General features: G+C 40.9%; 1 non-coding gene across 1 annotated transcript; it reads left to right on the top strand.

The window, feature by feature from the left end:
- The first annotated feature begins 9,263 nt into the window (after nucleotides 1–9,263).
- TRNAV-GAC (transfer RNA valine (anticodon GAC)) lies at nucleotides 9,264–9,335 on the top strand. Its single transcript has one exon. It is a non-coding gene; the product is annotated as a tRNA-Val (tRNA).
- Nucleotides 9,336–13,733: the final 4,398 nt, after the last annotated feature.

Genomic DNA, 13,733 nt, shown 5'->3' with positions numbered 1-13,733 from the left:
ATTTTTGCACATTCCTTCACCATTTGTCCACCATTTATTCCCCGTAAGGATTTACGAACTAACTTCAGAGTCGTATTACAAACATATGAAACATGTCACCAACTCACTGTTTTGTTCATATTTTTTGCTATATTACATCTGTCAGTTTTCTAACTGCAATCATCGGATGAATATCTTTATATATTTTGCTGCTGTTTCAGTTCCTTCATGACAATAATAAACCAAACCTTGTTTTCATCATGTAACATGCAGTTCAAGAAGAAAGTCTATAGATGAGAAAAATCCAGTTGCATAAATTCAATCAATTAGATTACACGCAGAATATTAGGCCTTCTTGACCAACACCATTTCAGACGTAATGGTTGCTCGAACATCGGCCGTTGAGATAAAGAAAGAAAACCAAAAAAATGTTTAGTAAAACTATATCAGTACAAATCCAATGTATCGTATGTACTGATATGAAAGATAATATATAGTCTGTATTGATATCAAAGACAATGTAGGCAGCAAGTATGAATTTTTCCTTTATAAATGGAAGATCATGATTGCCACTGCCATCTCGACCTGCCGTTTTCTTAATGAAATGAACGTCTCCTGAGAACGAGGCGAGGCTACCGACGCTCACGTCTGGCTCGACCCAGTTTGAGAAAATATATATATATATATATATATATATATATATATATATATATATGTATATATATATATATATATATATATATATATATATATATATATATATATATATATATATATATATATATATATATATATATATATATATTATTTTTTTTATTATTTATTATACTTTGTCGCTGTCTCCCGCGTTTGCGAGGTAGCGCAAGGAAACAGACGAAAGAAATGGCCCAACCCCCCCCCCCCTCCTTGCACATGTATATACATACGTCCACACACGCAAATATACATACCTACACAGCTTTCCATGGTTTACCCCAGACGCTTCACATGCCTTGATTCAATCCACTGACAGCACGTCAACCCCGGTATACCACATCGTTCCAATTCACTCTATTCCTTGCCCGCCTTTCACCATCCTGCATGTTCAGGCCCCGATCACACAAAATCTTTTTCACTCCATCTTTCCACCTCCAATTTGGTCTCCCTCTTCTCCTCGTTCCCTCCACCTCCGACACATATATCCTCTTGGTCAATCTTTCCTCACTCATTCTCTCCATGTGCCCAAACCACTTCAAAACACCCTCTTCTGCTCTCTCAACCACGCTCTTTTTATTTCCACACATCTCTCTTACCCTTACGTTACTCACTCGATCAAACCACCTCACACCACACATTGTCCTCAAACATCTCATTTCCAGCACATCCATCCTCCTGCGCACAACTCTATCCATAGCCCACGCCTCGCAACCATACAACATTGTTGGAACCACTATTCCTTCAAACATACCCATTTTTGCTTTCCGAGATAATGTTCTCGACTTCCACACATTCTTCAAAGCTCCCAGAATTTTCGCCCCCTCCCCCACCTTATGATCCACTTCTGCTTCCATGGTTCCATCCGCTGCCAGATCCACTCCCAGATATCTAAAACACTTCACTTAATCCAGTTTTTCTCCATTCAAACTCACCTCCCAATTGACTTGACCCTCAACCCTACTGTACCTAATAACCTTGCTCTTATTCACATTTACTCTTAACTTTCTTCTTCCACACACTTTACCAAACTCAGTCACCAGCTTCTGCAGTTTCTCACATGAATCAGCCACCAGCGCTGTATCATCAGCGAACAACAACTGACTCACTTCCCAAGCTCTCTCATCTCCAACAGACTTCATACTTGCACCTCTTTCCAAAACTCTTGCATTTACCTCCCTAACAACCCCATCCATAAACAAATTAAACAACCATGGAGACATCACACACCCCTGCCGCAAACCTACATTCACCGAGAACCAGTCACTCTCCTCTCTTCCTACACGTACACATGCCTTACATCCTCGATAAAAACTTTTCACTGCTTCTAACAACTTTCCTCCCACACCATATATTCTTAATACCTTCCACAGAGCATCTCTATCAACTCTATCATATGCCTTCTCCAGATCCATAAATGCTACATACAAATCCATTTGCTTTTCTAAGTATTTCTCACATACATTCTTCAAAGCAAACACCTGATCCACACATCCTCTACCACTTCTGAAACCGCACTGCTCTTCCCCAATCTGATGCTCTGTACATGCCTTCACCCTCTCAATCAATACCCTCCCATATAATTTACCAGGAATACTCAACAAACTTATACCTCTGTAATTTGAGCACTCACTCTTATCCCCTTTGCCTTTGTACAATGGCACTATGCACGCATTCCGCCAATCCTCAGGCACCTCACCATGAGTCATACATACATTAAATAACCTTACCAACCAGTCAACAATACAGTCACCCCCTTTTTTAATAAATTCCACTGCAATACCATCCAAACCTGCTGCCTTGCCGGCTTTCATCTTACGCAAAGCTTTCACTACCTCTTCTCTGTTTACCAAATCATTTTCCCCAACCCTCTCACTTTGCACACCACCTCGACCAAAACACCCTATATCTGCCACTCTATCATCAAACACATTCAACAAACCTTCAAAATACTCACTCCATCTCCTTCTCACATCACCACTACTTGTTATCACCTCCCCATTTGCGCCCTTCACTGAAGTTCCCATTTGCTCCCTTGTCTTACGCACTTTATTTACCTCCTTCCAGAACATCTTTTTATTCTCCCTAAAATTTATATATATATATATATATATATATATATATATATATATATATATATATATATATATATATATATATATATATATATATATATATATATATATATATATATATGTATATATATATATATGTATATATATATATATATATATATATATATATATATATATATATATATATATATATATATATATATATATATATATATATATATATATATATATATATATATATATATATATATATATATCCCTGGGGATAGGGGAGAAAGAATACTTCCCACGCACTCCTCACGTGTCGCAGAAGGCGACTATAGGAGATGGGAGAGAGGGGCTGGAAACCCTCCCCTCCTTGTATCTAAACTTTTTAAAATGGAAAACAGAAGAAGGAGTTACGCGGGAAGTGCTCATCCTCCTCGAAGGCTGAGACTGAGATGTCTAAATGTGTGTGGATGTAACCAAGATGTGAAAAAAGGAGAGATAGGTAGTATGTTTGAGGAAAGGAACCTGGATGTTTTGGCTATGAGTGAAACGAAGCTCAAGGGTAAAGGGGAAGAGTGGTTTGGGAATGTCTTGGGAGTAAAGTCAGGGGGTAGTAAGAGGACAAGAGAAAGGGAAGGAGTAGCACTACTCCTGAAACAGGAGTTGTGGGAGTATGTGATAGAGTGTAAGAAAGTAAACTCTAGATTGATATGGGTAAAACTGAAAGTGGATGGAGAGAGATGGGTGATTATTGGTGCATATGCACCTGGGCAACACCACCACCACAACCACCAACACCACCACCATCACCAACACCACCACCATCACCAACACCACCACCATCACCATCACCACCATCACCACCACCATCACTACCATCACCACCACCATCACCAACACCACCATCATCACCAACACTCCCAACCACCACCACAAAAAAAGTCAAAACATTTATGAACTTCGCAACCAGGTGCGTGCAGAAGTCTTTTTAACTGGCTCTCCCCTTTCTTCAAGAACCTCATTCTTTCCTTGTTACTTATGTAAACATTCTGTTTAACATTATATCATAAGAAAACAGAAAGTAGAACCAAGAAAGGTATCCTAAACATATCTTTCTCTTACGCCTCCGAGACTATTTTCATCTTATTATCAAATCTCTTGCAGATATCATGTCCACAGTACTTATTATAACAATCACAACAGATACTAATGACAGAACATGAGGATAAAAGACAAGTGAAAATGATCATAAATGTGAGAGATTCGCTTGGTGCGTTGAACGTAGTGACCCCGTCCAATATATGGTGGTAATGGTCACGCCCGTTCATGCTTCAGATCAAAGACATTGGCCACCCTAAGTGTGGGAGCCAACCTGACTACACGGCTCCCTTTTCTAATGCCCGCAGCAGCAGACCTATGGGGAAAATATGCATTGTATCAAGAGTGAATGACAAGACAAGAACTACTTCTCAGAATTGAGGACCTATGAATTTATGGACATTTTGCTGCTATTGTGGGTTGCTTGCCAAGTACACAAACTTTTCTTGTGTTTAAAGTGGGTTTGAGAGCCTCTAGTGATACACACATTCTATTGTATTACTGAAGTATGGGTTGGTACGTCTGTAGTCTTCCTGCTTATCAAATTTATGTAAATATCTCCTTTTGTCACGTAAAACTGTAGGCTCCCAAACCCCTACACTTTCCATGTTAGTGAAACGTACACTGGAAAGCCCGCAGACATTCATATTACCGCGAAAGGCAGGCAGGCAACTTTAAAAGCTGGCAGACAAGTGACACAGCAGGCAAGCAGGCAAGCACGCAAAAAGGAAAGTAGACAAAAGGGCAGGCAGGAAGGCAAGCAATCAGGTGGACGAACGCTTTCAAGCAGGCAATGAAAAAAACAGGGACGCAGGTAATCAAGCAAAAAGGCAGGTAGACAAGAAAGAAAATAAACAAAAACGCAGGCAAGCAGACAGGCAAGAAAATAAAATAAAAAACAAGCAAGCATACAATGGTGTCTTCGCAACATCTCTTCTTTATATATCAACTGACTGTTGTACGTCATCTATCTCGTTCTTTTATCTCCCCTGACGACGTGATCATTACACAAAAGTGCACTTGGGAACTTTTATCTATATTCATTTATTTTGCTTTGTCGCTGTCTCCCACGTTAGCGAGGTAGCGCAAGGAAACAGACGAAAGAATGGCCCAACCCACCCACATATATATGTATATACATACAAGTCCACACACGCAAATAAACATACCTATGAATCTCAATGTACACAAATATATACACAGACAGACATATACATATATACACATGTACATAATTCATACTGTCTGCCTTTATTTGTTCCCATCGCCACCTCGCCACACATGGAATAACAACCACCTCCTCCCCTCATGTGTGCGAGGTAGCGCTAGGAAAAGACACCAAAGGCCCCATTCGTTCACACTCAGTCTCTAGCTGTCATGTAATAATGCACCGAAACCACAGCTCCCTTTCCACATCCAGGCCCCACACAACTTTCCATGGTTTACCCCAGACGCTTCACATGCCATGGTTCAATCCATTGACAGCACGTCGACCCCGGTATACCACATCGTTCCAATTCATTCTATTCCTTGCACGCCTTTCACCCTCCTGCATGTTCAGGCCCCGATCACACAAAATCTTTTTCACTCCATCTTTCCACCTCCAATTTGGTCTCCCACTTCTCGTTCCCTCCACCTCCGACACATATATCCTCTTGGTCAATCTTTCCTCACTCATTCTCTCCATGTGCCCAAACCATTTCAAAACACCCTCTTCTGCTCTCTCAACCACGCTCTTTTTATTTCCACACATCTCTCTTACCCTTACGTTACTTACTCGATCAAACCACCTCACACCACACATTGTCCTCAAACATCTCATTTCCAGCACATCCATCCACCTGCGCACAACTCTATCCATAGCCCACGCCTCGCAATCATACAACATTGTTGGAGCCACTATTCCTTCAAACATACCCATTTTTGCTTTCCGAGATAATGTTCTCGACATCCACACATTCTTCAAGGCTCCCAGAATTTTCGCCCCCTCCCCCACCTTATGATCCACTTCCGCTTCCATGGTTCCATCCGCTGCCAGATCCACTCCCAGATATCTAAAACACTTCACTTCCTCCAGTTTTTCTCCATTCAAACTCACCTCCCAATTGACTTGACCCTCAACCCTACTGTACCTAATAACCTTGCTCTTATTCACATTTACTCTTAACTTTCTTCTTTCACACACTTTACCAAACTCAGTCACCAGCTTCTGCAGTTTCTCACATGAATCAGCCACCAGCGCTGTATCATCAGCGAACAACAACTGACTCACATCCCAAGCTCTCTCATCCCCAACAGACTTCATACTTGCCCCTCTTTCCAAAACTCTTGCATTTACCTCCCTAACAACCCCATCCATAAACAAATTAAACTACCATGGAGACATCACACACCCCTGCCGCAAACCTACATTCACTGAGAACCAATCACTTTCCTCTCTTCCTACACGTACACATGCCTTACATCCTCGATAAAAACTTTTCACTGCTTCTAACAACTTTCCTCCCACACCATATATTCTTAATACCTTCCACAGAGCATCTCTATCAACTCTATCATATGCCTTCTCCAGATCCATAAATGCTACATACAAATCCATTTGCTTTTCTAAGTATTTCTCACATACATTCTTCAAAGCAAACACCTGATCCACACATCCTCTACCACTTCTGAAACCACACTGCTCTTCCCCAATCTGATGCTCTGTACATGCCTTCACCCTCTCAATCAATACCCTCCCATATAATTTACCAGGAATACTCAACAAACTTATACCTCTGTAATTTGAGCACTCACTCTTATCCCCTTTGCCTTTGTACAATGGCACTATGCACGCATTCCGCCAATCCTCAGGCACCTCACCATGAGTCATACATACATTAAATAACCTTACCAACCAGTCAACAATACAGTCACCCCCTTTTTTAATAAATTCCACTGCAAGAACAAATACCTAACTAAGGCTGTTTACCCAGGCCACCTCCCCTGCCTGCCTGCCCGACCACACCTGGGAAACATAAGGAATAAGCGGAGATGCAGAACCTGGACCACGACAGAGGTGAGCTGTCTCCAGTCGCCATGGTAACTTGAGGAGAGAATGTTCGTGACCCGTGATGGGAGGAGACCATATACTGTTCACCAGCCTTACGTATACAAGAGGTGTGGGGGCGGGTCGTCAACACAGCTCAGTAAACAATCAACAGTGGCGGTTATAGGTAGTTAGCTGAGAGTTCAAGTATAGCACTTAATCACCTGTTGTCACTGTTAGATTTGTGTGGTCCTCGACTAACCATCACTTGCTGTTGTTGTTAGAGTTGCCAGGTTACGAGCCCTTACCTGTAGACAGTCCGCTGTCTGATCTTGTCTTACAGGTCAAATATTGTTAAGAGACTCGTCAAGTACTTGTCTGGCTCGGTCTCTTATGATAAGGAGTCTGCAATATGTATGCAGGTATGTTTAGCGTTAAACTTTCTGGTTATTGACCGTCCGTTATCAAACCAGAATCTGTACCTTACGGCAAAACATAAGAATCACGATATTTGCAACATGATAACATGTTTGACTTAATGACCATCAGCAGGTAAGGTCATCAAGCCGCACCATACATACGTCAGACAGTAACATCAGTTGTATAACAGGATGTATATATGTTGTTGGATTTAAGGGCTATCACGTAAACGTCATGAAGCCAGAAGGTGACCCATAAGTTCAACATAAAAATGATCATCCAGGTCCAGCAGGTAGCTGGAATTCGTGAGGATTTTTGGAGGGCTTTTCATGTTGTTGTGAGGAAGAGAAAGAGAGAAAGAGATGAAGAGGAGGAGGAGCGTAACAAGTCCTGGTGTTCAACCCAAGTGCTACATTGTCAGTCAAGCTAAATATCCAGAGTAATAGTAAAGTGGGTTAGTTTTGGGGTTTTAGGTTCATCGACCGCCTGAGTCAGTAAGGTCAACAAGTTAGTCATAACCACCACTCAAATATTGTTAAACACCTTCACCTGTTGATGATGGCTGTAAGGCCATACACACTAAATATTTGACCCATATACGTAATCCTATTTTTCCTTTTTTCTTTTTTTTTACTTTCCGCTCTGTCAACTGCTGGGATGATAACTATGCTAAACGTCAAACTGTAACCACTATACAAATCATGCTGAACACATTTTCCAAGGGTTCAAGATCATTTTAAGACCATACACGTTCTCACTGCATATATGACCTTGTTCCTACGACCAATGTTGGATTCTAACGGACAGCGACCAATGGAAGGTGAGTAAGTAATAAATCCTTTATATGTTCCACTTTAATGTCACCTAACAATCCTTTCAACGTATTTTTGTCTAAATAGTTGGGACAGTGAAATATAGGAAGGTGTACGTTCAAGGAAGACATATGCAATGACACAGTTACGTACAGCGAAGACAAGTAGGACAGACAAACCTGAGAAATGGTTGTTGTTGATGGTGTGAACAGTATTATTATCATTACCACACATCACCAGCACACCTTTGATGGCGCTCCTACACCTTCGTGGCTGCTGCACTCCACACAGGAGCAGGGGATGATGGCAAATATCTATGAAGCGAAAAGGTTTTCGATGAGACTGTGCTATTTCCTCCCTTCCCTGGTCGATGATACAGCCTTTCCCAATGTTACTTGTCATTCCTGGTGTAACGACTTACGGGTGGAGTCCGGTAACACCTTTTCAATAATAGTATGTGACAGAGTGGAGTGACTAGGATGAACAGCGTGTTCTGCACCTCAACTGACTAATTATATGATAAGAATAAAGAGAATTACACACCATAAATGTCACATTGTCCTCAAACATCTCATTTCCAGCACATCCATCCTCCTGCGCACAACTCTGTCCATAGCCCACGCCTCGCAACCATACAACATTGTTGGAACCACTATTTCTTCAAACATACCCATTTTTGCTTTCCGAGATAATGTTCTCGACTTCCACACATTCTTCAAGGCTCCCAGAATTCTCGCCCCCTCCCCCACCCTATGATCCACTTCCGCTTCCATGGTTCCATCCGATGACAGATCCACTCCCAGATATCTAAAACACTTCACTTCCTCCAGTTTTTCTCCATTCAAACTCACCTCCCAGTTGACTTGACCCTCAACCCTACTGTACCTAATAACCTTGCTCTTATTCACATTTACTCAACTTTATATATATATATATATATATATATATATATATATATATATATATATATATATATATATATATATATATATATATATATATATATATATATATATATATATATATATCCTTCAGTATGTTTACTTTCGATAATGAGGAACAGAAGAAGAAGCCAAACAAGTAAATCTCGTCAAAGACATCTCTTTTCTAAACGCTGCCTCGCAAAGATTTTCATTAATTCAAATTGAAGAAACAGACGAATTTTCTATTGTCTGGTTAGCTCAGTGGTAGAGCGTGAGTCTGACACACTCAAGGTCGTGGGTTCGAGACCCACACCAGACATAATTTTTGTCTTTTTCTTTTTTCATTTTGTCCGCAGCACGTGTGTGCAACATTCAGTATGTTCGTCCAACGTTATAGTGAAGATCTTCACAATAAATTGGGGTTTTCGACCTTATCAGAAAGTGTCAGGTCCACCAAGACGTCCTTGAAATCTTCCAGAAGCTTCTGGCGATCCTCCTCCAACTGCTGGGCACATCAGAGTTAACATGGGCCGGACATCGGTTGTGGAACGACTTAATCTGCTTCCGGTAGTTAGCAGGGATGATAATGAGGGCTCTGACCTCATACCAGGTCAGCTTAGTTCCAGTCTATTGCAACGACAGTAAAAAAGTAAAAATCATTTCTTCGTGGAAAATTGAAAGGAAAACACGACAGCAACATGGAGATATACCCTGTGGTTATTTTGCCGGCTAGTCGGCAACGGTCGGTCGAACACTATCTTGCCGTGGTAATCTCAGTGCTTCATATAATACTGTCACAAAATATGTTCTTGGGGGCGTAGCTCAGTGGTAGAGCGCTCGCTTGGCATGCGAGAGGACCCGGGTCCAAACCCCGGCGCCTCCATTTTTTATTTGGGAAATTCATTGTTTTCAGTCTTGTATATATATATATATATATATATATATATATATATATATATATATATATATATATATATATATATATATATATATATATACATATATATATATATATATATATATATATATATATATATATATATATATATATATTTTTTTTTTTTTTTCATACGATTCGCCATTTCCCGCACTTGCGAGGTAGCGCTAAGAACAGAGGACTGGGCCTTAGAGGGAAAATCCTCACCTGGCCCCCTTCTCTGTTCCTTCTTTTGGAAAATTAAAAAAAAAACGAGAGGGGAGGATTTCCAGCCACCCGCTCCCTCCCCATTTAGTCGCCTTCTACGACACGCAGGGAATACGTGGGAAGTATTCTTTCTCCCCTATTCCCAGGGATAATATATATATATATATATATATATATATATATATATATATATATATATATATATATATATATATATATATATATATATATATATATATATATATATATATATATACATATATATATATGTTAATGTGCTGAGAGGTGCAACTGGAGGGATGTCTGATCATTATCTTGTGGAGGCTAAGGTGAAGATTAGTATGGGTTTTCAGAAAAGAAGAGTGAATGTTGGGGTGAAGAAGGTGGTGAGAGTGAGTGAGCTTGGGAAGGAGACCTGTGTGGGGAAGTACCAGGAGAGACTGTGTACAGAATGGAAAAAGGTGAGAACAATGGAAGTAAGGGGAGTGGGGGAGGAATGGGATGTATTTAGGGAATCAGTGATGGATTGCGCAAAAGATGCTTGTGGCATGAGAAGAGTGGGAGGTGGGCTGTTTAGAAAGGGTAGTGAGTGGTGGGATGAAGAAGTAAGAGTATTAGTGAAAGAGAAGAGAGAGGCATTTGGACGATTTTTGCAGGGAAAAAATGCAATTGAGTGGGAGAAGTATAAAAGAAAGAGACAGGAGGTCAAGAGAAAGGTGCAGGAGGTGAAAAAAAGGGCAAATGAGAGTTGGGGTGAGAGACTATCAGTAAATTTTAGGGAGAATAAAAAGATGTTCTGGAAGGAGGTAAATAGGGTGCGTAAGACAAGGGAGCAAATGGGAACTTCAGTGAAGGGCGTAAATGGGGAGGTGATAACAAGTAGCGGTGATGTGAGAAGGAGATGGAATGAGTATTTTGAAGGTTTGTTGAATGTGTCTGATGACAGAGTAGCAGATATAGGGTGTTTTGGTCGAGGTGGTGTGCAAAGTGAGAGGGTTAGGGAAAATGATTTGGTAAACAGAGAAGAGGTAGTAAAAGCTTTGCGGAAGATGAAAGCCGGCAAGGCAGCAGGTTTGGATGGTATTGCAGTGGAATTTATTAAAAAAGGGGGTGACTGTATTGTTGACTGGTTGGTAAGGTTATTTAATGTATGTATGACTCATGGTGAGGTGCCTGAGGATTGGCGGAATGCGTGCATAGTGCCATTGTACAAAGGCAAAGGGGATAAGAGTGAGTGCTCAAATTACAGAGGTATAAGTTTGTTGAGTATTCCTGGTAAATTATATGGGAGGGTATTGATTGAGAGGGTGAAGGCATGTACAGAGCATCAGATTGGGGAAGAGCAGTGCGGTTTCAGAAGTGGTAGAGGATGTGTGGATCAGGTGTTTGCTTTGAAGAATGTATGTGAGAAATACTTAGAAAAGCAAATGGATTTGTATGTAGCATTTATGGATCTGGAGAAGGCATATGATAGAGTTGATGGAGATGCTCTGTGGAAGGTATTAAGGATATATGGTGTGGGAGGCAAGTTGTTAGAAGCAGTGAAAAGTTTTTATCGAGGATGTAAGGCATGTGTACGTGTAGGAAGAGAGGAAAGTGATTGGTTCTCAGTGAATGTAGGTTTGCGGCAGGGGTGTGTGATGTCTCCATGGTTGTTTAATTTGTTTATGGATGGGGTTGTTAGGGAGGTAAATGCAAGAGTCCTGGAAAGAGGGGCAAGTATGAAGTCTGTTGGGGATGAGAGAGCTTGGGATGTGAGTCAGTTGTTGTTCGCTGATGATACAGCGCTGGTGGCTGATTCATGTGAGAAACTGCAGAAGCTGGTGACTGAGTTTGGTAAAGTGTGTGGAAGAAAGTTAAGAGTAAATGTGAATAAGAGCAAGGTTATTAGGTACAGTAGGGGTGAGGGTCAAGTCAATTGGGAGGTGAGTTTGAATGGAGAAAAACTGGAGGAAGTGAAGTGTTTTAGATATCTGGGAGTGGATCTGTCAGCGGATGGAACCATGGAAGCGGAAGTGGATCATAGGGTGGGGAGGGGGCGAAAATTTTGGGAGCCTTGAAAAATGTGTGGAAGTCGAGAACATTATCTCGGAAAGCAAAAATGGGTATGTTTGAAGGAATAGTGGTTCCAACAATGTTGTATGGTTGCGAGGCGTGGGCTATGGATAGAGATGTGCGCAGGAGGATGGATGTGCTGGAAATGAGATGTTTGAGGACAATGTGTGGTGTGAGGTGGTTTGATCGAGTAAGTAACGTAAGGGTAAGAGAGATGTGTGGAAATAAAAAGAGCGTGGTTGAGAGAGCAGAAGAGGGTGTTTTGAAATGGTTTGGGCACATGGAGAGAATGAGTGAGGAAAGATTGACCAAGAGGATATATGTGTCGGAGGTGGAGGGAACGAGGAGAAGAGGGAGACCAAATTGGAGGTGGAAAGATGGAGTGAAAAAGATTTTGTGTGATCGGGGCCTGAACATGCAGGAGGGTGAAAGGAGGGCAAGGAATAGAGTGAATTGGAGCGATGTGGTATACAGGGGTTGACGTGCTGTCAGTGGATTGAATCAAGGCATGTGAAGCGTCTGGGGTAAACCATGGAAAGCTGTGTAGGTATGTATATTTGCGTGTGTGGACGTATGTACATGTGTATGGGGGGGGGGGGGTTGGGCCATTTCTTTCGTCTGTTTCCTTGCGCTACCTCGCAAACGCGGGAGACAGCGACAAAGTATAAAAAAAAAAAAAAAAAATATATATACATATATATGTATATCGTCTGATCAGGGAAGTTAAGCAACGTTGGGTCTGGTTAGTACTTGGATGGGTGACCGTCTGGGAACACCAGATGCTGTTATCCCTGGGGATAGGGAAGGAAATATACTTGCCTCGTATTCCCTGCGTGTCGTACAAGGCGACTAAAAGGGGAGGGAGCAGAAGGCCGGAAATCCTTTACTCTCATTTTCAATTTTTCAAAAGACGGAAGCGAGAAGATATAAAGATATTGTAAAGATGTAACTAATATAAGATATAAGAATGAATGGAAGATACGGATGTAGCTGAAACAAGGAGTAATGAAGATTAAGGTGCAATGAAAATTATTCTGTAGTGAAGATAAATGTATATGTTAGAATTTTGTATTGAATATCAAGAAGTAATGATAATGATGAGTGTAGTGACGATGAGGGTTTAGTTAGGGAGTGGTTACAATTGCCTTTACAATGATACTAAGGAGGTAACACAATGAGGAACACAAACTTTCCAAAGCTACGTTCAAGTCAGACTTTGAACTAAGTTCGGTAAACAGAAAGATGATGTTAAGATGAGAGTGTAGTGAGGAAGAGCATAGTGATGATAAGGATATTGAGAAGATAGGTTGTAGTGAAGATACGAATGTAGTGAAGATACGAATGTAGTAGAGATAAGGGTTATTAAAGAGTAAAGTTCATTCAAAATGATTATGTAGTGAAGATAAGAACTACTTTTAGTGAACATCAGGGAGTACAATGATGATGGTATGGTAGAAATAACGGTGTAGTGAAGAAGAGGGTATAGTGAAGATATAATTAAGTGAAAATAAGCTAGTA

This window comes from Panulirus ornatus, chromosome 5 (genome assembly GCF_036320965.1).
Source record: "Panulirus ornatus isolate Po-2019 chromosome 5, ASM3632096v1, whole genome shotgun sequence".
Taxonomy (NCBI): domain Eukaryota; kingdom Metazoa; phylum Arthropoda; class Malacostraca; order Decapoda; family Palinuridae; genus Panulirus; species Panulirus ornatus.
Note: the sequence above shows the minus strand (reverse complement) of the source record. Positions and strands in the feature narration are given on the sequence as shown.